Genomic DNA, 27,636 nt, shown 5'->3' with positions numbered 1-27,636 from the left:
AATAAAATATATTTTTTAAAAAAACTCTCAGTCTTCTTCAAAATACAAATGTAACTACTCTTGGTATTTACAATTGATGGTTAGTATAATCAATGATCTAGGCCATATATACAGGGTGGGTAAAAGAAGGTTTAGAGTCGTGAGTACAGAAAGAGAGCTTATTCCTATAGTATATTTATTAATTGTTGTATTATTCTCTGTACGAATAACGGTAAACCTACTTTTGCCCCACCCTGTATTACCTAGTGAGGTAGAGCACCTGAGCAATAGCTGGTGTGTCACCATAATCCACTGAAACCCAGGACAGTGCTAGGTGCTTAAAAAAAATCCTCTAAAACCTAAGAAACCCATAACTTGTGAAAGTACAATTTAAAAAACAGCAAAACAATAATATTTTCATATAAAAGATAACTGGTAAATTTCAGCACCAACACAGATGTTCATTACAGAAAATGATAAAGAAAATTATTCTAACTAAAGGAAAACATATAAGGTGGGAACTGGGATCCTTATAAACGCATGATAAAATTAAGAATGATTAAATATCTGGTTAAATGTAAAAGATTAGATTTATCATTTTGAATTTTCCCTCCTAATTAGTTTATGAACCAAAAATATGTGTACATATGTATACTTCTATGTAGGTATATGGCATTAGACTGGATGGTGGTTGCATAAATGTGTTCACTTTAGGAAAACCCATTGAGCTGTGTACTATGATTTGTGCACTTTTGAGAGAGACATATTTCACTAAGCAGTAAAAAAACCCACGTGCATTATATTTAGGTCACTTGCCACAGCTTTAACTTTCTAGGTTTTCCTAAAGATTCAACTTAAAATTCTTAAAAAGCTACAAAGTGTATATATTAAATAAAATAATCGATTTAATACTTAAAACATGAAAGTTTGTGTTGTTTTATTTTTTGAAATATATTTGCTTGTTTGTTTCATTATAGTTGCCCTAATTTTAAACACCCAAATAGCCTACCCTCCATCATGAGAAAGATTTTTCCCCCTAGAATCAATTATCTACTTCCCTTTGCCAAATTCACGCTTTTTTAAAATTTTAATTTAAGTTCTGTATTGTTTAAAGTATTACATGAGTTTCCTTTTTCTCCCATTGACCTCTCCCTGGCTGCTCCCACCCACCAAGCACATGCCCTCACCCCCCTACTGTCTGTGTCCATTGGTTATGCTCATATGCATGCATACAAGTCCTTTGGTTGATCTCTTACCACCACCACCTCCCTCCACCCCCACTCCGCCCGCGTCAAATCCACTCTTAAGAAACCCTGATTTTTTTTTTTCTCAAAAGAAATTAAGGATTAAATAAGATGTGAGTTCTAATTAGGATATTGAAATTAATCCTAACTAAATTTCCTTAAAAGTGAAAAACTGTTGTGTTTAGGAACACACCCCAGCTGGGAGGGTTTAACAATAAAAGTAAACAATTCTAGTGATTTTTCCATTTCTTTGCTTTAAGTTGCCTTAACACAACAACAACAAAAAGCCAGGTTAAGTGTTTGCTCAGCCTAAATTGAGAGGAGGGAACCTCTCAGTCTTTCTTCCATTGATAAAGCTTAATTAATAACGGAGGTCATTGATTAGAGGAAATACACATTAGATGTCACACATTAAAATACCCTCATGTAATGATTTTTAAAAATTGACAGAAGTTAAACTTTGAGGTACAACATTTTTACTGTAGGTACTTCTTTTCCTTGAAAAACAATAATGTGTCCCTTTTATTTTCTTCTACAGTTTCTTATGTCAAACATCAAAGTGGTACTCCATAGTTCTAGTCTTTCAGGATTCCCTAAATCCATCTATATTTACTTTATTCAAAACCTTTCATGATTTGCTAGTTAATATAATCTTAGCCTCATCTGGGATTCTTATAATCCCCCGATCAGGTTACAAGCTTTTCTCTGAAACTTGTCCAGTTCCATTACATTATTCGTGAAGCATGTCAACCAAAGCTGCAGGAAGTGTGCACTAGGGTTGCTTTAGACGGGTGGGCCAGCTCTTCTATTTGATTTCCAGAGCTTCTGATGGGGCTTGGCGTTGAAGCAGCCTTTTTTATCACAGCTAACAAATTATTCTACTGACCACAGAAAATGTCGACAGAAATCCCTACATTTCATTTCTAGGTTATAACACAAAGGTTAGAAGTTATCATTTAACAAGGATATTTAAAGGCAATTTCTCCTAAATTTGCCTTACTCTTTCCATATTCTGCTATTATTCAGCCAACTCACAGTTTTCTAAGAGTTCTGGGTGTTAATGCTATGGGCCTATAGTTTAAACTATGGGAATGTTTAATGTCATCTGAAAAATATGGATAGTTCTCTATTACCTCTTTCCAGGGAACTTTTTTTTTTTTTTTTTAAGTGCTAAGCAAGATCAGTGCTGACATCTAACTCTGAGGAAGGTAATTCTTCAGCATTTATCCCATTGATCCTGCTCTTTGGTCTATATTTCTAAGCCAGTCTCTTATCTAGTGCTATCCTGGTAAATGTTTAATCAGTTTTGTCTGGGGGTAGGAGACAAGATTGATTTGCAATGTGCAGTGTTTGCCAGTTTCCAAGATGCAAATACTTCTACAATGGCCAATTCAACAAGTGGTCAACCAACTTGCAAAATTTATGTCAACTGGTTTGCAAAATTCCTGGACATATAACAACTGCCCTGTATGAGCTGACTTCAGCATACTACTACTTTCATCTCTTATAATACGCTGCCACCAAACCATACGAGGACAGAGTGTGAGGAATCGTTTATGTTAAGCCTTCCTAAAAATACAGAGGGATGGCATCTACTGATTTTTCCACAGTCCAGTCTAAATATTTTTCAATCCTTGAAACAACTTCGATGATTTATTCATATAATTCTGGAAAGTAATGAAGAATGGATTAGATGGAATTTCCTCTTCCTGAAACTGTTTTTGCCTTGTGATGAAGCGGTGTACTTACTGAGATTTTCAAGTATTCTGCCCTACAACACAGGTTTCACTGGCTAGTCCGAGGTAGGAGTTGCTAAGCTCACCCGTCTGGGGTGCCCAATGTCACAGTGCACGCCTAATGAATGGAAATCACTACACCTATTGGATAAAAGTTAAAAGAGGCATAAACCTAAACTTCTTTCCTACTAGGTCAAAGTCCCAATTGCAGACCTATAATTTGGTGGCTAACAATTGCTACTGCCACCACTACTAAATCCTGTCACTCAGGACACTGCCAGCTGCTTTAGGCGGCCAAATCTTAGCTTGGAGTGGGAGAAAGAGTGACAACTTCCTCCCTAAGAGCACAAATGCCATGAACAGGAGCCTGGGTGTTCGCTTCGCCCAGCTGCTGCCAGGTGCTGGGCCCATTTCGAGACACCAGCAGTTAGGAGGAGAAGGGCTAGGAAGAGTCCAGGGTGTGATGGTTGATCACAGCAGTGGTGGCCCTGGGAGCAAGGAGGTGGTGGCCAGGTACAAGGAGGTGAAGGTCCATGTACTTGCCACCCTTGTTCCTGAACTTAGCCATGGAGATCCAGCAAATTACTGACGTTTCCTTGAGTCATGGAAATTGCTGTCTCAGAAAACCCTTTCTTAGTGGGAAGGAAATGAAATTGAGTAATTATGACTTAGTAACTGTCCACAGAGGGTTTTTAGAAATACAGGTTTATTTTCCAGGTACAATGCTCAGATGAAACAACACAAATTCATAGGTGATCTAAAGCAGCATTTTTAGCTAGTTATGTTCTTTCTACTTACTGTTGTCAGATTTATTAAAAAGCAGGAAACTGCCTTTTCTCCCTTCCTCTGATGGAGGTGCTAGAGGGCAATTTTTAAACTTAGAAGGTTATTTTAATACAATAGGTTCTAACAATCAGGTAAAAGAATACATAAATCAGAAACTAAAAACTGATGTGCAAAACATTTTAAATGTTAAGTTCGTTTTATTTTTAATTAGAATATCTACTGGTTTTTAAAAACTTTGTACTACCCAAAACTTGGGTACATTTTGTGAAAGGAAGTAGTTTACTTACAAAAAGAATAACTACTGAAAAACAGTTTTACTATATCTTATCATTTCACCTGGAATTCTATATATGTAGCTAGTGTTTACTTTAAAAAACTACTCTGTAGCAATTGCAACCGGATGTTTCCTATGCCTTTTATTTGGACAATTCTGAGAGATTTTAGTTTTAACATGAAAATATAAACAGATCAAGGAGAACTTGGTTAAGAAAAAAAAATTACAACTTTGGACATTTTAGTTATATTAAGCATCAGCAGGACAGAAAACCACATTCCGCAAGTATTAGCACAGGAAACAAACCTGTAGGACGGGCTTTTCTTTCCTATTGTTCTCATATTTTTATGTGATTTATTTCCTGAGTTTTCCTTCTGCTGCTTGCTCAGGCTAAAAGGATTAACAAAATACCTTGGCCCTGCCTTTGTGTAGAGGGCGTGCTGTGCCTCACGTGTGCGTACTTACTGATTGAGCTGGACAGTTGGAAGATTTACTCTGGCAAATAAAGACCTCAGGGGGTGGTGCTGGAATTTCCTTTTGCAAAAACTCCCCCCCTCCCCCCACCCCAGGAGAAAAAGTGTGCAATGCGCTGCGCATCATTTCATAAGAAAAACAAATTACTCACCCACTGTACATAAAACTCTGACAACTGTTATAAAATTAATAATCTTTACTGACCAAAAATCTATAAAGAACAGTCCTTTAAGACATCTTGAATAATTTACCGAAAATAATTGCATTAAATAAGGTCCAAATCCCTGTTTCCTTAACCATCGTATCCCTCCCTAAAATATAACAAAATGTTGAGCACACAGAGGGCATCTAATATATAAGTGGTAAATAAAAGAATAAGGATTTGGGTTATCTCTTTAATTATAGCAATTCGAGGTATGAATTGGAAAAAAGTCCCTTAGGAATATATGTATGATTTTGGCAATAGTAGGTGAACTCCATTGCAAGATAATATCAAGTCCCGCAGATTTCCTTTTACATGCCATTTTATTAATAATCATCGAGACATTCAACAGAATTAACAGAGGGCCTCCCATGAGTACCAGCACCTCTAGTGCATGGCCATGAAGATAAGTGAGGTACAGACCCCTGCTCTGGTGGGATTCATAGTATATACAGGTCAAGGCAAAAGGAGGTTGACAGTTATTTGTAATGGAAAATAATGCAATAATTAATAATACAAGCATAAACTCTATGTTTCACGTACTCACAACTGTAAACCTCCTTTTGCCCCACCCTGCACAGTAGTCCCTGCTTGTGCACGGAGGATGTGTTCCAAGATCCCTAAGTGGATTCCTCAGACTGCAGAGAGTACTGGACCCTATATATACTAGGCTTTTTCCTATATAGACATACTTATAATAAAGTTTAAGTTATAAGTAAGGCACAGTAAGAGATTAGCAATAAGAACTAATAATCAAATAGAACAATTATAACAATATACTATAATAGAAGTTATGCGGATGACTTTGGGACCATTATTAAATAAAATAAAGGTTACTTGAACTCAAGCACTGGGATTCTGCCCCAGTCAATCCGATAACCGGGAGGCCTACTCCTTGATTAACAGGCAGGGCGTGCATACAGCCTGGATACACTGGACAAAGGATGACTCATATCCTGGGCAGGACGGAGTGAGACAACACGAGACTTCATCACGCTATCAGAATGGCAGTAATGCAAAATTTATGAATTGTTTATTTTTGGAACTTTCCATTTAATATTTTTAGGCCACAGTTGACCATGGGTAACTGAAATTGCGGAAAGAGAAACCATGGATAAGGGGGACTACTATACATGTGGAGGGTGGGTGTTGGGACTTACAGGTAAATGATTACAATGGTGAGTACTGGTAGAGCTGTGTTCTACCAAGAGTTAAGGATGAACCATGGGCTTCTAGAGGGAAGGCTCTGAATTTTATTAACTGCTAAATCCAAATCTTTCCACTACAGAGTCAGCAATTCTTTCTGAAGAAACCTCAAAATCATGAAGCACTTCTTAAAACAGAAAGATTAAATTCTGATAGTATGCTGTTAGTATTAACTGTATTTATTTATTGCTTATAGCTTTTTGAGGAATAATTCCAAAACCCTAACATCTACCCATTTCAAGTAAACAGTTCAATAAATATTGGTAAATAGGTAGTACAATCACGACCACAAGGAAGTTTTAGAAAATTTTGGGAACCTTAAAGAGTTCCATCATGGTTAATCCCTGTTCCACCCCTGGCATTGGGCAACTACTGACCTGCTTTCCATCCCTATAGTTTTGGCTTTCCTAAAATTTCATATAAGTGGAATAACACGTATGCAGGATTTTTTTTATACCTGGCTGCTTTCACTTAATATATTTGCATGTATCAGTATTTTGTTCCTTTTTGTTCTGAGTAGTGTTCCATTATATGGCTATCCCAAAGTTTATCCATTTACCAATTTATGAGCATTTGGGTTACAACTGTATTTCATTGTATTCATATTCCATGAAAATACATGGGGTCTTTATTATATATGCATGATAGTTCTATATAAATAAGAATTCATTTATTGGTTCATCGTTCAACTAACAAATATTTATTATGCATATCCTTTGCAAAGGGCTCTGTTCTATATACTTGAGATATAGAATTAAACAAATAGCAAAAATATCTACACTGCATTTTTTAATGGAAAAAGTTATTGGAATGTAGTTGAAGACAATTCAAGATGAAGAACAGAACTACCTGGTAGTTATAAGAACTGAAACATCACTAGTAGGAAGGCAAATTTAAAGCTTATTATTTTGCCTTCAGGGAAAAATACAAATGCATTTTTAGTGTTATTTAAACCACTTCCATTATTAAATAGCTCAGCATTCTATAACTAAAAACAGATGAAAAACTCATATCCACTATTTATTTTTGTTTCCTTTAGAGTAAATACCTCTCTATAAAAATATTTTTTTTATTCATAGCACAATGATGTCTTTAAAACTTCAAATGATATCTTAAGGGAATCACAAACAAAATCAGTAGTTTCTCATATTTAACAGTCTTAACGTCAACTGTTCTTTACTTTTATGCTTCTGGTATTTAACACGGGGGTTGGGGGGAGAAGCAGCTATAAGGTTTGTCCCTAAAAACATATTTATTTTATTAGAACTTAAATCTGAATTTAAGACATGCCTCCAAGTAAAACAACCCTCTAGAGAAAGTTGTACAGATTGAAGAGACTTTATAATATAAAATGGATTTCAGTAACTACAAATCACTTCTCAATTAAAGAAAGTTGACACATTCTCCAAATAGGTGAAAAAGGTGGGAGCCAAGAAGGAGGGTGAGGCAACTTGCAGGTGTTCAGACTTAATCTTTCATCAAAACGAGATTTATTCAGGAGAAATCACACAATAAGAAGTACACATACAAAACAGGCTTGGAATACTGCCACTTTAAATCCACACACCACTCTCCAAGCAAGGAGGCTTTTTTGCCAAAGAGTTTTCATTCCCCAACTTCTCTAAGCAGAGGACTTTCAATTATGAGAAGGCACGAAGGAAATTTTTACAAGTTACAGAGGGGTCCAATATATAGTAAGAAGCGATCTTTACCTGATTTATTTATTTATTTTTATTTACTTATTTATTTATTTAGCAGAAAATGCTATGGATTTTGCTGTGCTATAAACATTCCAAAATCCACATAAAGTCCCAAAGAATTCCCCATTTCTTCAGATTATTTTACTTCTTCCTTATAGGTGGTATATACAGTACTGTCTTGTAGACCAGTAACACAAACAATAATTTGCTTCTGTGAACCAGTGCCAAAAATAATATTCAGCTACATTTATTAATAAAATAGTCAACCTTCATATACATTTCTCACTTGAGTCTGTGATTTTAGGATGATAAGTTTTGCTTTGTTTTCAAGTTAAATGTTACCCTATTTCACCTGGAGTTTTTCGTTTCATGCAACAGCACTATGGATATTTAGGTGTACTCCATTATTTATGTCCATATAGAAATAGCTAATACCCTACTCTGAAAATTAAAATTACTATCTGAACAGTGAAACTTTGTTCCCAGCTGGCCAACACTGCAGATACTAAAAATTCATGGCATTTCCCCGCACCGTCTATCTAGATTTACCCTAAAGCCTTGGTTCTCCAACCTCTGTTCGTCTCCCTCTTTTATTAACATCTAGAGGACTCATCCTTCCTCAGGTTTTATTTTCTATGTCTACTTTGGTTGATTGATTCTCAGTATCTGGCCTCCAATTCTCCTATATTTTATGTTTTCAAAGACATGTTAGCTTAGATGTCAAACCTCCCAGGACCTACATATATATATATATTTCCACAGAAACATCCACCATGGAATTTATCCCAAGGCTGTCTCCTCAAACATCTCCTGCACTGGACTCAGTATCATTGGAAGCCATTCTTGTTTACAATTATAAGACAGCACAGGGCCAGCACATGGGTAAGTGCTCATAAAGCAAGTATTTTACATATAAATGAATGAATTCATCTGATCTGTATCAATGCACTCTTTAGATACCAGGAGAAATAGGAAAAGGAAATTGAGGATGCAGTAAAAGTACAGTGGGGTTCACTGTTAGGCCTAGCAGTAAGCAATAGTGTCAACAGAATACCATTTACTGATGAGTACTTATATTTTTAAATTCAGTGATGGAGAAAGCGAGATAGCATATAATATGAATATTACCATCATCTACTGATTACATTCATTTACATTTTCAATCCCCCCAGTTAAAGCTTTGTTCAATTTCTCCACATCTTATTAAAAACTGATTTGGTTAAAATATAACAGTGTTTAGCAAAATAATCTCCAGGTTCATTCATGCTGTCGCAAAAGGCAAGAGTTCCTTTTTTTATCTGCTCCTCTACTGATGGGCATTTGGGCTGTTTCCAGATCCTGGCTATTGTAAATAATGCTGCTATGAACATAGGATGTCGAAGATTATGTATTATGCAAAGTGAAATAAGCCAGACAAAGACAAATGTAATATGATCTCACTTATATTTAGAATCTAATGAACAAAATAAAGTGACAAACAAAATAGAACCAGAGGCATGGATACATGGAACACACTGACCCAGGTCAGAGGGGAGTAGAATTGGTGGTGGTGGTGGGTTGGATGAAAGAAGGTGAAGAGATTAGCCAAAGAACATGTATGCATAGCCCATGGAGATAATATGTTGTTTTAAGCTGCTGAGTTTTGGGTAATAGTTATGCTGCAATAAATAACCAATACAGGTAGAAATATAGATTGTTTGAGACAATAGTGTGGTGATGGTCAGAGGGGGCGATGGAGGAAGTTGGGTGGAGGTAGATAAAAGGGTGGGGGCGGGGACATCTGTAATAATGTCAACAATAAAATAAATAAAAGATACTTGCATGTTGAAAAAATATATTAACAGTGCTAAAGTTAAATAGGAATATTCATTAACACACAAACCATAGCACACAGGTTAACGGAGGGAGGGTTCTAGTTTACTCTGCTTTCGCAGGAAGAAGACATTTGACTAAGGTCAGGAATTATTTCAGAACACTGGGGGTGTGGTGGACAGATGCCAAGGTGGGTCCCTGGCATTCACACATTGTGTAAGCCCCTTCCCTTGAGGGTGGATGGGATTTGACTTTCTTCTACTTAACACCCTATGGCAAGGAAGCGTGTGATTCTGTGCCCATGCTTACGTTATGTAAGATTGGAACATCTGCCTTGCTAGGAGATACTCCTCCTGGCTACAAAGAAGCAGGTTGCCATGTTGTAAGCTGGAGAGTGCTTTGAGACAAGGAGCAGAGTATTCTGGCTCAAGACCAGCAAGAAACAGGCCTGCAGTCTGACATTCTGCAAGGAATGGAATGCTGCCGGCAGCTGCAGAGCTGGGAAGAATGTCCTTCCCCAGTCAAGCCACAGATGAGACCACAGCCCTGGCTGACACCTTAATTGCAGCTTTGTGACACCCTGAGACTCTAAGCAAGGACCCCATTCAGCCCCTGACACACAAACGCTGAGAGATAATATGTTGTTTTAAGCTCCTGAGTTTTGGGTCATAGTTATGCTGCAATAGATAACCAATACAGGTAGGAATATAGGTTGTTTGAGAGGAATCAGAAATATGAGAAGTTTAATTTGAATTGAGGGAGAAGTGTAGCATGGAATGGAAAGAAAAGACCTTAGCAGTTGGGAGAAAGCCAGATGGTTAAGTCCACACTCTCCCCTCTGATGAGTTCGAAGAGGGGCAGAGCCTGAAAAATGGACTATGGACAATAGTTGAGAAGAAATGTAGGTTGTATATCAAAATACATGGCTTTTGTGAATCTATATCATTATTCACTCAAAAATATTATACTGCCATAGCTGAACTGTCCATGCCCTCCCAGCATATCTGAATTACAGAAGCAATTCTTAGGAAGTTACTTAAATCAGTTAGAGCTCAAAGGGTGACCCTAAGCTCCAAGGACCATGACTATGATTTATTCTCAACCCTCCAACAATGGTCTGAACCCATGTCTGCAACTCTTAGCCAGCCTTCAGGAAGCCGTGGACGCCTACTGTGTAGTGTGATGTCCAGGAGTATAATAATAACAGTGTAATGCACATATATATTATATCATTCTATCTAGTTACTATACCAAAATTTTAAAAATAGGATGGAAAGCACAAGAGTGAAACTATTTTTATTATCTATCTATCTATCTATCTATCTATCTATCTATCTATCTATCTCCTGTCTCCTACTATTAGAATTCTATCTCCATGAAGAAAACTATTTTTTGTCAATACCTTATCCCCGTATATGTTGGTGGCAATCAATAAATGCTTGTTGAATGAATGAAGCAGCCCCATCTTTCCCTATCAGCTCCTCATTTGTAAGATGGGGGTGATAATTATAGTATCTACCTAAATTAATTGAAAGGATTGAAACACATGTGACATGGTTAGCACACAGCCGTGCATATAGTAACTGATCGGTACTATTAAAGCATATTATCTAAAAATACTTTATTGAAGGAATCTGTTAGGAAAAAGAATCTGAGCACTGTAATTCATTTTCAAGTATAGAAGAATCTTACCATTAAGGAGGTTCAATTTCAGACTAAGTTCACACTTAAGTTTAACCTGAATCTCAAGAATTCAAAGTCGTTTTGAAATAAATTTGGATGTGGCAGTACATCTCCCAAAATAACAAAGGATTTAGAGTGAATGGGTTAAATGTGATTTTTGCTATAACAATGCATATGAAATGGTGCCTTTTTATATCATAAATTCAGAATCTATCTAGTCTAAACTCCAATCCAAGCAGAAATCTATTCTGACATTTCCATCCACATGGTTGGGAAACTTTTCAAGTCTTTCCCATAATTAAAAAGACTAGACACCAAGTGTTGGTGAGAACATAGCAACTGGGACTTTCATTCATTGTTGGAGGGGTGTAAAATGGTAAATCTGGAATTCGGTCTGGCAGTTTACATTAGGTTAAACACACTTATCCAATGATTTAGAAATTCTATTTCTAGGCATTTATCCAAGAGAAATGAAAACATATATCCATAAAAAAGACCAGTTCAGGAATGTTCATAGCAGCTTTATTCATAATAGCCAAATATCCATCAACAGGAGGGTGGATAAAATATACTGTGTTATATCCATCACTGGAACTCGGCAATGAAACTCTATGACGTGCTGCCCCAAACCCTCTCAGAACTTCAGGACACAGTCCCATTCTCCTGGGGGTGCTGCTGAAAGACCGCCCTTAGCAGTCAGCCCTTTCGGGGAGAAGCATCCCACATTCAATGCCTGATCACTACAGAGTGGGCAAAACTTGCCATCTCCAGCGCTCCCACTGACAGGAGAGAATTCCACCACGGAACAACCCATTCACCGATGGGCCCAGAGCACCCACTGGCATCAGCTGAGGCTGGTGTTGGGCTGCCTCACAGCTCCACTTTCCCTCTGCTCACCCCTGCTTCTTTTGCCTCTTTCAAAGCGATAGGTCCCAAGCGGCCTCCTTAATAAATGCCCTGCACGCTACTCTTTGTCTCTTTCTGGGGAATCCAACCTGTGAGAAACTACTGATAAACCCAACAAAATGGATGATCCCCAAGACCATTTTACAGAGTGAAAGAAACTAGACACAAAAGAGTATATCCTGCAGGATTCCATTGATAGAGCTCTAGGACTGGGCACACTAGTGGATGGTGAAAGAAGTCAGAACCGAGTTTGCCGCTTGCTGGGGACTAACTGGGAGGGGCCAGGAAGGAAATTTTTGTGGGGAAGCGAATTTTCTATGTCTTGATCAATTTTGTGGGCATGTGAATATTCTATATCCTGGGTTGAATGGGTGCATGCAATTGTCAAAACTCACTGAATTATTCTCTTAAAATTGTGCACTTCATTGTATATAAATTATAATACCCTCCGCCTCCCCCCCCCCAATATAAAAAAAGCAACCACTTCAACCTTGGTTCAGATGGAATCTGTGATCATTTAACATTCAAAACATTGAACATTTCCCTCTGGCCAACCAAGTCTCTGTTCATGTGGAACCTGCCAGTTAGTTTTTTTAACCTAAGTTTTGAAATTAATATGTCTGTTGTGCTCATCTTTTTGTGGATTACAAAACTGAGACATGGTCTTTCTATTTGAGTCATTCATTTGAAATGCTCTGCTAGTCAGTTATTGCTAAAGAAATCATGAAATTTCTACTTCTATTATGACATCTATTTATTAATCAAAACATTGGGTATAATAGTCATTCAACTACAGATTCATCTACCCAGATGCTTCTTTAGTACTGATCATTGAGAGAATTGTAGATCAGATTATGAAATCATAAAATCATAGATTTTTCTCTCCTGCTTTGGGAAACTTGCCCATCACAACTTTTAAGGGAGAAGAAGGAGACTGTTGCTGGCAACACCTGGTGCTTTTCTATTGTCTGCCAGGAGTTTCTGGCTGAAATCTTCCTGGAAATAACAGATGCTCCTGAGATGGGGCTGGGTGCTGTGCCTGCCCAGGGCTCATGAATTACCTACCCTACTTAGACTGGCTGCTGAAAAGCAACTGAATGTCACAGTGCCATGAAACTATTATAAAACACGTGTGTGCGAGCGTGTGTGTACACACACACACACACACACACACACACACACACTCAGTCTACCAACATAGACAAACAGTCCAGGTGTGACGGCCCAGGGTTAGCTCCAGGTAGGCATTCAGCCTTATTTCAGCCACTGGGTGTGAATATCGCTGTTGCTGGTAAAACCACCATCCGCTCTGATTACCTCACAATAAACTTTCTGTTTATACACTCATTGTGAGGGCTGTTCACCTTTATCAGCAGGAATTAGCAACCCACTTGGATTCCCGAAACTCTGAACTTTGTAATAAGAACTAAAACCTGACCCAGCTTAGAGGGGATCTCTGCTGGGGAAACAAAAGCAATGCACACATGTGTACTCACAACACTGACAGGCAAATCATACGTCCCACAGGGGAAACACAGCTGCGGTCACTGTGAAGAGGTTTTCATCTGAGAAGTGCTGGCTCAAATGCCCTTTGGCTGAACCGATCCAGCAGGTATGGAAAAGAAGCAGGTGCTCCAGGATCCTCCTTTGGCTCAAGGCTGCTAGGTGTTGCAGTTAGCTCAAGTGCCTTTTTCTTGAAAGAACTTTAAAAAAATTTTTTTATTGGGGATTTTTACATTTAATCACACACAAAACGTCCAACAAACTCACCTGTGCTGAATAAATGCTAGTACGTGAGCCTACCAGGTGGTGGTTTTCACTCCTTTCTGGTCAAACATTCTGAGGGTCACTAGTAAACTCTTGACCCCGCGATCACACACACACACACACACACACACTCTCTCTCTCTCTCTCTCTCTCTCTCTCTCTCTCTCTCTCTTACACACCCCTCCTTAGGTATGCACGAGAATCAACAAAGTCTACCAACATTTATTTGAAAGTCAAGGCAACAACCTCCTTCTTGCACTTCTTAAGTGTTTTCTGACTCAGGCCCATTTCACACTCTCCTTACTCCTCGTTCTCCTTGCGTGTGAATGTTACTGTTTACAAACATACACACAGAAAGGAAGGAAAAAAGGAAGGAAAAGCTGTGACTTTGGATGGTGGTTGGTTGAGTGTGGGCCATCCAAAATCAACAGCTCAGTAGCCATGCGGGGAGGCAAGATCGAGTAGGCTTTATTTAGCCACATAGGCACCCACGTACATGCAGGCACACGCACATCTACACGCACATGCACACGCACCTGTTCTGGCCGGAGAAGCATGATCCCCAGTCTGCCTACCTCGGAAAAGTGAGGAACTGGACAGTGTACTCCACTGCTGGCTAGCGTGCCACATTTAGGAGATCAGTGCTTCAGGGCACTGGAAAACTCTGCCAGCCCTTCACTCCTGTCCACACATCAGATTGTGCTCAGTCTTGGTGAGCGACTTCGGATTGCCCCCCCCCCACTCTGTGTCGCTTGTCTTTCCTTCCTTACCCGGCTCATCACAGCCTCCTGCTCAATTAGCCCTGCCTTGCTCTTCTGTGCCTCACCTTCCTACCCCCTACAGCAGTGGTCGGCAAACTGCGGCTAGAGAGCCACATGCGGCTCTTTGGCCCCTTGAGTGTGGCTCTTCCACAAAATACCACGTGTGAGCGCGCACGTACAGTGTGATTGAAACTTCGTGGCCCATGCGCAGAAGTCAGTATTTTGTGGAAGAGCCACACTCAAGGGGCCAAAGAGCCGCATGTGGCTCACGAGCCGCAGTTTGCCGACCACGGCCCTACAGTTATTCCCAATTTACAGATGATCAGATCCATTTATTATCCTCTTGTCCTTTGGATTGAATTCATTTGAGAACTCTATCTAGAATTAGGATGAACACTTACTAATTAACAAGGCAAATTGGTGGCTAGCTGAGCTCTCAGGGAGGTGCAGACGAGGCTAGTATTCCCCCATCTCAAAATACTACCAGTCACAGGCCCTGCGTTCCCCAAATAATATGTGGGAGATGCCTGGAAGAATTTGCAGCTAACAATCCAGCTCTTAATCGGACATTGTCCTTATTGTTCCACTGTTCTGTTGTAAGATTTGCCCATGTCCCCGGTTAGTCATAACTCCCCTGGCCCTGAATTCTCAAAACAGACACCAAATGCAGCGCTCACTAGCGCCCCCACTGCTATGCGCTCTCTGGGCCACCACATCTCCCTGGGGCAAGGCAGCATCCTAACTGCCCTCCCTATTTCAGCTGAGGTCCCCTCCCCCCCATCTGTTCTCCTTGAGGCCAGGGTCAGTGAGACTCAGGCCCTCCTCAAAGCCCAGTCTTCCATTAGGTCCCCATCAAACATTTAAATTAAAAATTGTAAATCCTTACCATGGCCTGCAGAGCCTCCCTGAACTGCCCTGGCTGGCTCTCTCCTCATTTCCCTTCATGCTCTCCTCTACCCGCCTCCCCCCCCCCCCCCCCTTTCCAGCCAAAGGGCCTACCTTGTGGTCCTCAGACACAGCATATTCCCGCCTCAGGGCTTTTGCACTTGTTCTTCCATCTGGGTTGAGAGCTCTTCTCCCAAAATATCTGCAGGGCTTTCTCCTCCCTTGTCTCATCCAAGGTCTCCCCTCAGCTAACAGATTCTCAGGGAGACCATCCCTACCCCTATATTCAGTGTCCCTCTCAGGAATCTCTGTCTCTCTATTTCCCTTTATTTTTCCCATATCACTTAACTAATATTAAGCATTTATTCATTTCAATCAAATGGACACGCAGGAAGGCAGAGGCCTAGAGACGGCACTAGGGCCTCGCGCTATGTAGGTGTGAATGAATGAACACATATTAGATTGTTCCCACGGACTGCAGGAATTTTGAAAGAAAAAAAGGTTCATAGTAGGGTTTGGAGTTGGGTCGCTCTAGGTTTGAATCTTGCTGTTACGTATTAGCTGTGTGAACTCATCAAGTTTTAAAACCTCTCTGAATCTCAGTTTCTCATCTGAAGAATAGAGGTAATATCACCCGCATGAGAGAAATGAGTGTAAAGTGCACGTTACAACACACATCACTTAGTCCTGGTTCAGTAAGTTGTATTTCCGGTTATCAGTGTCACCAGCAGCCAGCCACCACAGAACGTTCTACATTTTAATGGGGACCTAAAATAATTCTGTGGGTTTTCTTTTGTGTGTGTGTGTTTTTAACTCCTTAGAAAAATGTAATTAGTGACAGCAAGATAAAGATTCAATCTTTAAAGCCTTGCTAAAAACACATTTTAAAATTCTTAAGAAGCAAGCCCTACCTCTACTGTAGGCACTTAAGAAACGTTGACAATAGAGAATAATCATCACAAGACTGTTATTTTAGCACAGACATTACAAAGAGTAGGAACATGTTGTTTGCTGTCCCGAAAGTAAGCTCTGGCTTACAGTTAGCATGCTGAGCATAACTTCATGTCAAGAGACAATAAGGCTTTGCCTGCAAAATTTTTCAGGCTCTTCAGAGATTAGTGCTTGGGGGAAAATTCCTTGCGAGGTATGCGGAGCAGCCTCAAATCCTCCCATATTCTTGGTTAAATTTAAAGCTGAGGTCGGAGTGCACCTGCCCTTCTTGACATTTCAAGAAAAGTGGAATTCTGACTTTCCTACTAGTTCCATGAACACAGGAAAGGGAGCTGGGGTTCGACGATAAATCATGCAAAATGGGACACATTTTCAGCTGTATTGGAAGGATTAGGTTACGTCTAAGAAGTGACTGTATTATATTAAAATACATGCATGTGTGTTGGCATGTGTCTGCCACATAAAGTTAATTAGATCTTAAAGGTCTGCCACTCATTATACTACTAGCAAATTTATTTGGAAGCCACTTAATTTAGTTATTTTATTATTAATCCTCACCCAAGGCTATATTTATTTCCACTGATTTTTAGAGACAGTGGAAGGGAGCAGGAGGCACAAGGGAGGAGTGTATGAGAGAGAGAGCGACATTGATGTGAGAGAGATACATCAATTGGTTGCCTTCCTCACACGCCCCAACCTGGGCAGGGATGGAACCTGCAACCCAGGTACGTGTCCTTGACCAGGAATCAAACTCAGGATCCTTCAGTTCACAGGCCAAGACTTTAACCACTAAAGCAAATTGGCCACAATGTAATTTGGTTATTTTAAATAGTCAATAAAGGATCTATGTTATGATATTAATATTAGATAATGTCTGCTCTATTTAGAGGTTTTAAAATGGCATAGAGTTTTATAATTTAAAAAGAACTATATATTGACATAAACCCTCCAAGAATGGAAATGAAACCATAGATTTAGGGCTCTTGGGAGGACCCCAACTGAGTCTAACCTGTATCTTTCTTGTATTTCACCTATGCCTTCAGACATGTTAGATGCTCATTTAAACACTCATCAAAGGGCTGCAGAATATATATATATGCCTAAGCGACCGGCTGACTGGCCAACCGGCTGGTAGCTATGACGCACACTGACCACCAGGGGGCAGATACTCAACCACAGGCATGGAAACATGGAACAGAATGGTGAATCTCAGAGGGAAGTGGGCAGGGGGAAGGGTGGGAAGAGATTAACATAAGATCTTATATGCATACAAGAGGCCTGGTGCATGGGTTCGGGCACCAGTGGGGTCCCTCAGCCTGGTCTGCAGGGATCGGACCAAAACCGGCTCTCTGACATCCCCCGAAGGGTCCCAGATTGTGAGAGGGCGTATGCCAGGCCGAGAGACCCCATCAGTTCTCAAATCCAGGCACCTGGCCTCTAGTTTTAATATAAAAGGCTTAACACGTTAAGCGCGATGACTGTTTTATCTTCCGGACGGAAAATATAGTGTCAGTCACCGGTGACTGACTGGGCACTTAACGTGTTAAAGGAATATTTATGGAATTGTTTCTAACATGTTCACATGTAAATAAATATTTCCTCCTAGTGTTTTAAATTTATGTTTTCTAATGGAGTACTAGAGGCCTGGTGCACGAAATTTGTGCACTCTGAAGGGGGGGGGGGGCGTTCCCTCAGCCCGGATTGCAAGAGGGTGCGGGCCAGGCTGAGGTTCCCCACTGGTGCACGATCAGTGCCAGGGAGGGATGTGGGAGATTGTCCAGCCAGGCAGGGACCACGGGAGGGCTTCAGGGAGTGTCTCACTCAGTCCCGATCAGCCAGACCCCAGCAGCAAGCTAACTGGTTGGAGCATCTGCCCCCTGGTGGTCAGTGACCATCACAGTGACTCATCAACCAGTCGACTGTCTGACCCTTGGTGGTCAGTGCACGTCATAGCAAGCGGTTGAGCAGCCTTAGCATATCATTAGCATATTATGTTTTGATTGGTTGAATGGCCGACCGGATACTTAGCATATTAGGCTTTTATTATATAGGACTAGAGGCCCAGGGCACAAAATTTGTGCATGGGGGGAGGGTCCCTCAGCCCGGCCTGCACCCTCTAACAATCCCACATCGGGCCTAAACCGGCAGTTGGACATCCCTCTCGCAATCCAGAACCACTGGCTCCTAACTGCTGGTCTGCCTGCCTGATCGCCCCTAACCATTCTGCCTGCCAGCCTCATTGACCCTAACCACCGGCCTGCCTGCCTGATCACCCCTAACCATTCTGCCTGCCTGCCTGATGGCCCCTAACCATTCGCCTGCCTGCCTGATCACCCCTAACCACCTTTGCCTGCTTGATTGCCCCTAACCACTCACCTGCCTGCCTGATTGCCCTTAACCACCTCTGCCTTGGCCCCGCCCCCGTGGCTTCATCCGGAAGGATGTCTGGAAGGTTGTTTGGCTGTCCAGTCTAATTAGCAAGTTATACTTTTATTATTATAGATTGTTTTATAATTATAAGTACACAAACCTTTCAACCATTTCTTTTATGATTTCTGATGTTAGTGTTAAATTATGAATTGACTTTCATGCTCACTTTTTCATATTTTCCTCTGGTACTTTTTATCTTTTACCTATAAATCTTTAATTTTTGTGTAATGTGTGAAGTAAGACATATATTGTTTCCTTCAAAGTGTTCATTACTAAAGCCAAACACTACTTATTAAAATGTATTTATTCTCTGTAGATTTAAAGGACATTACCATAAAACAAAACTTTGTCATATCTATATTCTAAAAAATGGGAAATATAGAGACTTATAAACACCAGCACAACTTTTTATTATATCCACTAGAAATTTTTCCCTTCCAAATGAGCAATACATCCTTCAGTAAATATAAACTTACAAAATGCTTTCACCACACACACACCCTTCTTTTACTTTGCAGATGCTGGACCTATAACATTAAATTAGAAACAGCACTTTCCAACACTAAGTCTAACTTTAAATTTAAAAACCCCCACATATGTTCTATTATGCAAATTAAAGAAGCCTAAAATATGCATGAGTCCATATAAATGCCACTAAGTTCATTGGGGTTTAAATACTTCACAATAAATCAGATTGATAGCTGCGCCATTATATAAAATTTCAGAATATTTTAAACATTCTTTGCAAAAGTTGACTTTTACTTTCAATACAATGGGAAAAGTGTGAATAATCACTTGAAGGATCAGATATTCAACATTTAAGGAACATTAAGTTTCTTAAAATTGCATTTTATTTAGACTTCTGTTGAGTTATTTTTCTTTAATGAGCTTTTATTTTATTTTTTTTTAATTTGAAAACCCTGGGGTAGGCAGATGCATAGTCTTTGATCTGAAACCCTGCTGCCTCTAATCTCTTTAGACATGCAGGAACATGACACGAGGTGCTTGCAGGGGCTCGTACAAGGAGAAACAAGTTGTAATAGATTACTTCTCTTCAGTGCTTTATTCAATATCAAATATCAATATCCATCATGGAAACAGAACACTAAATTCTGCTTGTAAACAAAATATGCATTTCCAGTGAAACATTTAATAGCATTCTAAAGGGCTAGATTAAAGCTACCTAAAGGTCTGGTATTTTACTTTTTAGCAGAAATAAATTGTCCTCATTTATTATTTTTAAAGTTTATTATTAAATTGATTGGGGTGACTTTGCTCAACATGAACATATAGATTTCAGGCATGGGTTTCTATGTTACAAGATCTGTATATTGCATCATGTGCCTACCACCCAAAGTTAAATCTTCTGTCACCTTGTTAGAACGCCTTTCTCCCTTAACTTCCTTCCCTCCGGCTACCACTACACTGATGTTTGTGTTCATGAGTTTCACTTTTATATCCCACATGAGTGAAATCATATGGTTTTTAGCTTTTTCTGACTGACTTATTTCTCTTAGCATAATGTTCTCAAGGTCCATCCATGTTATTGCAAATGATGCTATTTCATCCTTTCTTATGGCTGAGTTGTATTCCATTGTGTGTATATACCACAAGGTCTGATTTTAAATGTCAATGTTAAATTTGATTTGGGATTATATCTATTCCAATACAATTCTAAAGCCAATCATAGTCACTGAGTAAATTATTTATGAAATATTTTGCCCTAAAAAAGACCTGGGTTAAGTAGAAAAAAAGTGTTTTTTTTTTGAGAGAGAATCATTGATAGGCTGCCTCCTGCACTCCCCTCACTGGGGATGGAGCCCACAACCCAGGCATGTGCCCTGACCCGGAATCGAACAGTGACCTCCCAGTTCATAGGTCAATGCTCAACCACTGAGCCACACCAACCGGGCTAAAGTAGAAATTTATATAAATTGTTCATCAATGATGTGTCTATAGAACAGTGATGTATTTAATTCATTGTTATATATGCAATATGTAATAGTGTTAGTAAAGTGAGTTCTAAATAGTTTAGGATGAAATCACCTGAAATATAACCTGAATCTTTCCTTTCTATTGTCCTGAATTGTCTTGGTGCTCATGGACAATTCTCAAGCAAATGAATAGGGAACAAACTGTACTATGTTTGCTAGGTCTGCTGTAACAAAGTGCCACACACTGGGTGGTTAAACATCATAGATTTTCGGTCTCACAGTTCCGGAGGCTGGAAGCCCAAGAACCAGGGGTCCTGTGACACCGAATCTGTCCTATGCCTCTCCCCCAGCTTCTGGTGGTTTGCTGGGAATCTTTGGCATTCGTTACTTAGTAGAAGCATCATTTAATCTCTGTCTTTATCTTTATATAGTATTCTCCCTGTGTGCATTTCTGTGTCCAAACGTCCCCTTTTTATAAGGACATTAGGCATATTAAATTCAGGCCTACCCTAATGACCTCATCTTACCTCACATGTGCAAGGACCCCATTCCAAATAAGGACACATTCTGAGGTACTAGGGTCAGGAATTGAACCGATGAACTTTGGAGGAACACAAGTAAATCCAAAACACAAACAATCCAACAAGCCGTGCCCAGACCAGAACCTCAGATTGTGGTAGAGTTGTGACGATAAGAAGGTTCAAACCCTCAACTCAAATGAAATGCTTGTTTTATTGGTAAATTTCATTTACTTGTGTTAACATAGTTGCTCTTTGCTCTGGTCAACTGATCACTTTTTTAGGTTCTCACAGTGCTTCCAAAGCAAGCCTGTTTGTAACAATGTGTTGGAGAAACTAGGTCTAAAAACAACAGAGCCTTGATGGAAACACTTTTTATCTTCTAACAGAGTTAGCACAACAAACTATATCTGACTTCACCGAGGGTTTGGGGTATAGTATGTGAACTAGAAAGGACATTCTGAATCAAGTAACTTTTGACCATCAGAATGATGCCAATACAACTTGTTATTGTGTGGCTTCGGCCACACATGGGTGGGAATAGCACTATTATCTAGTCCTGTGCATACATCTCTCGGCCTTTTTTAGCATTACAAGAAGAAAATGTAAAGCTAAATTTCATCGCAGCAACTTGTACCGGTTTCCTGTGGCTGTCATAACAAATGATCACAAACTTGGTGACTTAAAACAGAAGGAATTTATTCTCTCACAGTTCTGGAGGCCAGAAGTCCAAAGTCAAGGTTCTGGAAGGGCAATGCTCCTCCTGAAGGCTCTAGGGGTAAATCCTTCCTTGGTTCTCCCACCCCCTGGGGGCTCCGGGCTTTCCTTGGCTTGTGACCACACCCCACCTCTGCCTCTGTCTTCACATGCCTTCTCCTCTGCACATCCCTATCTTCTCTTTTGTCTGTCTGAAGGACACTGAGCATTGCATTTTGCACCCATGTGGATAATCCAGGAGGACTTCATCTCCAGAGATTTAACTTAATTAGATCTGCAATGACCTTTTTTCCAAATAAGGTCACATTCACAGATTCTGGGTGTTAGGACACTGACATTTCTTTTTTGGGAGCCACCATTCAACCCACTACACAACTGCCCAAGAATGTCCCTTGTATTTAAAAAAAAGTCTTAAATATTTTTCAAATTAAGCTGTGGTGTATTAATATACCAGCAGTAGTATATTACTTAACAGAAAACAAATCAGAAATTCGTTCTGGGGCTAAATCAGAAGGAATGCAAAATCCATTCAGCTTTTCCAGGCTTTGACCAGTTCTACTAGCTTCACTTCGCCTTCCAGCCTCGCTTCCTGGCTCATCTCTCTGCACTGAGCTAGAGAGTAAGTTGCTCTTCTTCTGTCTCTCTTCAGGGCTTTTGCCAGAGGATCTTATTCTATTCTGTTGGATTCTGAGTCTCCTGGTTAACTTTGGTCCCCTGTCCATCTTTTAGGTTTCAAATCCAAGAGTTACTTTTCTAGAAAGTGTTGCTGTCCCAACAAGTCTGTGTTAGATGTCTTTCCTATGGGAGTTTGTAGCACCGTGTACTAATCTATCCATATAGACAACATGAGAACCAATGGATAAAATGAGGATATTAATCACAAGCTGTATCCAGTCTAGGACTCACAACATACTATCAGTAGGGTAGCCATGCTGACTAACTTTGAGTCATTATATCGTTCTGCTTTTGTGAGCCATCAATGATGTTGTTATTGAAATGACTATCACTATGAAGTTCTCTGAAGCACTATTTGTCTTTCCAAAATAGAATCATGGGTGAGATGTGCATAGAAAACAAATACACTACCGTCTGGCAACATTTGTCACTGACAACATAATGAGGACTAGGAATAGAGGGACCAACAGCTAACAGCCAAAGAAATATCATGTCTCACATGCCCTTTCTCTCTCTCTCTCTCTCTCTCTCTCTCTCTCTCTCTCTCTCTCTCCCCCTCCCTCCCTCCTTCTCCTTCTCCCTCTCCCTCTCCCTCTCCCTCTCCCTCTCCCTCTCTCTCATTTTTGTGTATTTCTTTTTGGCTGCAAACAACCAAAATGGTTAACTTAAACAAAAAAGGAATTAATTGGAAGGATATTGGGTGGGTCGAGGTTAGGGCATGAATAAGGGAACAAGGCACAGCAAGGATCCTCAGTGCACCACAGGACGGTGCACTCGTCAGTTATGCTGCTGCATTCTGTAGCCCTGGGACCCTCCCTACCCACCACTTGACGCTCAACTCTGTCAGTCCCCATGAAAAAATCTCTAACAGACATTTACTTTATGGCAACCCTCAGGGCTGAAAACCTGGAGCAAGTGCATCTGATGGTGACACCTTGGCCACATGCCAAGTGATGACTGTCAGGGGATGATGGCAAAGGGTGTATCTGCTCCATGTTCAGCTAGACTCGTGTCCTCAAATAAGAAAAGTGTGGCCTTAGCCGGTTTGCTCAGTGGATAGAGCATTAGCCTGCGGAGTGAAGGATCCCAGGTTCGATTCCGGCCAAGGGCACATGCCTGGGTTGCAGGCTCGATCCCCAGTAGGGGGGGCGCAGAAGGCAGCCAATCAATGATTCTCTCTTATCATTGATGCTTCTATCTCTCTCTCCCTCTCCCTTCCTCTCTGAAATCAATAAAGAAATATTTTTAAAAGAAAAGTGTGGAGATATGCGACAGCCAAAAAGACTCAACCTTTGTACTTCAATGAATTACATTGGAGCCATTCACCTAGTTTTGTGAATTGAGAATATATCATAGCCCAACAGAAATAAGAAAAGAAGCAAATTTCGTTATAAAAATAATAATACAGCAATAACCCAAAAATTATTGTTTATGACAAAATATACCCTCTTAAACATGCTAGCCAAGATGAGCTAACACATGGACAGTGTTTAAAGACATGACAATGATTAAGAAAAAATAGGAGATTAAGAAAAAATAGAATTTCCATGGAAATTATAATTAATTTTATAATTAATTTTATATTTTAAATTTGTGAATCAAATGTTATAATCACCTTTTCTCGGAATCCAACTCCTATGAACTGCTGCTAAACCACAGATTCTCTTAAGTGGTGTATTGACTTCTATTTGAGAAATACTGACCTAAAGAATTTAGAAGGAGGCTCTAAGAAATATGACAAGTAACATATAATAAAGTGATATTTCAAATTAATCAGAACATTAACTAATGATGTATAGAAGTACACTGGCAAAGAAACTAAAGGGGGTCCTTACCTCACTTTTTAAATAAAGATACATTTCATATATATAAATAAATACATGTCATATATACATATAGCCATCTATAATAATAAAAGTGTAATATGCTAATTAGACTGGGCGTCCTTCCAGACATCCTTCTGGATGTCCTTCTGGATGACCTTCCAGACGAAGCTGGGGCTGTGAGGGAAGCCCGGGTGCCAGAGGGAAGCCAGTGCCAGCAGCTGGGGGAAGGAAGGCATATTCGTGCATGAATTTCATGCATCGGGCCTCTAGTATATATATAACATTTCATACATACATATAACGAAATGTCAGAAAAAGCATGATTCAATTCTTTAGAAATAAATGAGGATGAGGAGAGTTTTTCTATACGGGATTCAAACCCCACAAGGTTTAAATAAATAAATAAGGCTTTATAAAGTTGATTACATAGAAAAAAAGTTCTGCATTTGCATCATTTATGAAAAGGCATAACATGTTATCTTCAACATAAAGAGCCATTATAGATCAGCAAGAGAAAGCTAGCGTAAAATGGGCAAAAGCCAAGAATGATGCAGAGATTGGTCACAGAAAAGAAGTACATGTGACCAGGACTAAACAAAAAACAAATTAAAAAATAATTACAAATACTTTTTCACCTTTCGGGTGGTATTTTAAAATATTAATTGTTGTGAGGGTGGGGAAATAAGGCACTCTCATATATTGTTTATAGGGTATAAATTGATAGAAACTTTTATAAGGACAACTTGGCAGCACCTATCAAAATTTTAAAAGCATGTATCTTTTGATCCCACATTTTCTTTTCTTTTTTTAAAATATATATATATTTTTTATTGATTTCAGAGAGGAAGGAAGAGGGAGAGAGGTAGAAACATTAATGATGAGAGAGAATTATTGATCAGGTGCCTCCTGCATCGGGGATCGAGCCCGCAACCCAGGCATGTGCTATGACTAGGAATTGAACTATGACCTCCTGGTTCATAGGTTGATGCTCAACCACTGAGCCACACAGGCTGGGCTGATCCCACAGTTTCACTTTGAGAAATTTGTCCTATAGGCATATTTAAGAGAACAAAGTTTTCTAAATATGTGTACTTTGTGTGATATTTTTGTAATAGAAAATACACACAGAAACATCCTTAGTGCCCCCAACAAAAATGGACCAGTTATATACATTTGGATATGTCCAAATAATGGAAGGGTATTTAAAACATCCATACATACCAATGGATATTGTTAGGTTAAACATTATTATTATATAACCATATGTATAATCCAATTTGGACTAAAAAAAAGAAAAGATGTCCTATATATAGATGATATAACTCTTGCTGTCTGAAAATAACAAGGTGAAGAGGATAAGTGTCATACTTTGACATATATATAAGTACTCTGTCTAACATCTTAATGATAATAATAAAACTATAAAAGGCTCAAATTCCTCCAGCAAATAAATGTTCTGTACATAGAACTTACTTTAGTTTCTAGGATTGCCTCAATTAGCTTGTCCTTCCTAAAAATAATTTTTAAAAAAGATTTAAAATATTGGTTCTGTTTTTTAAATTTGTAATGACCCGTTAATTTGTGGCTATGACATCCCATGGGAACAAGACCATGTTTTATAGCTGCTGCAATCTCAGTTTGCTTTGCCTGCCAGATGCAGTGAGTCAGTATCTGTGGCATGCAAATCACCCAGGACTCGCCTGCGCAGCTGCACATGCCCAGCTGCAGTCATCAGCTTGACACCTTATAACCCAGATGCTGTTGGCCTTTATCATCTTTGGCATGAATCCGAGGCTCACTCTCCAATGGAATAGACAAGAGATAAATCATCAGACGGGCTTGGCCTTGCTAGCATCAGACTCCTTAATTGTGAACACTTACCATATAATGAACACAAAACTGATCAGTAGCATGAGTCACAGCTGACCCCAACACCTCAATTTAAAAATCAGACCACTTCTTCTTCAATAATAATAGTCTCTGAGTATATAAATACCATCTTCAAATCTATAGAATATTACATATCAAAATAAAAATGCAAGTTTCATTTTCAGCAAAACTGCTCTCTCATTGAATGAACAGAACTGGCAAGATCAGACAGCAAGAAAATGTATTTGTTTAGTCATAGCCTTTGAAGAGAATGGTACACTATTAGGCTGTAACTCTCCTGAAAATAACTTAGAACATATATGAAGACTGTCCTTGAAAGGCGTTGCAGTTCAGTAATTATACTGTATTGTTGGATTACCAGCAAGGAAGAAAAATACTGTTCTTGAAAGAATTACATAGAGTAAGGTGAACATGGAACTTGGAACTTAAAATTTTCTACATAGATTATTTTCCTTCCCTAATGAAGACCTACTATAGCGCAGTAAGAATGGGTCTATGGACACATCTGCCTGGACTAGTGTTTTCTAAAAGTGGGATGAAATGTAATAGTCATCATCATGTCATCATACTGCCTTGATAGGTACGATATTTGCTTCTAAACCAAGACTATTTTTATTTCAATCTTAAACCTACAGTTCATCTTAAAAAGTTAATTTTTAAAGTTCATATTAAAAAGAACAACTTGAGCCTAGCTGGTTTGGCTCAGTGGATAGAGCATCAGCCTGCGGACTAAAGGGTTTCGGGTTTGATTCCCAGTCAAGAGCACATGCTCAGGTTGCGGGCTCAATCCCCAGTGTGGGGCATGCAGGAGGCAGCCGATCAATGATTCTCTCTCATCATTAATGTTTCAATCTCTCTCTCCCTCTCTCTTCCTCTCTCCGAAATCAATAACAATAATAAAAATAAAACATATGTTTATAAAAAACCTACACATTGATGCTTACAGCAGCTTTGCTCAGAATTGTGAAATTCTAAAGCATTCAAGATGTCCTTTAATAGGTGAATGGGTAAACTCTGGTATATTCAGACAGTGGAATATTATTCAGTTCTAAAAAGAAATGAGCTATCAAGCCATGGAAAGACATGGAGGAAACATAAGTGCAAATTTCTAAGTTAAAAAACCCAATCTGAAAAAGCTATTGTATGATTCCAACCACATAGCATTCTGGAAAAGGCAAAACTATCTACATATATAAAAGCCTAAGTGACTGTTATGACTGAACAACCAGAACGACTGATTGATAGGTCGCTATGACACACACTGCCCACCAGGGGGGCAG

General features: G+C 39.4%; 1 protein-coding gene across 7 annotated transcripts in view; it reads right to left on the bottom strand.

The window, feature by feature from the left end:
* Nucleotides 1–27,636, bottom strand: part of PHACTR2 (phosphatase and actin regulator 2) — a 237,409-nt gene that overhangs the window by 115,317 nt on the left and 94,456 nt on the right. The window lies entirely within an intron of this gene.

Source organism: Myotis daubentonii, chromosome 6 (assembly GCF_963259705.1).
Source record: "Myotis daubentonii chromosome 6, mMyoDau2.1, whole genome shotgun sequence".
NCBI lineage: Eukaryota > Metazoa > Chordata > Mammalia > Chiroptera > Vespertilionidae > Myotis > Myotis daubentonii.
Note: the sequence above shows the minus strand (reverse complement) of the source record. Positions and strands in the feature narration are given on the sequence as shown.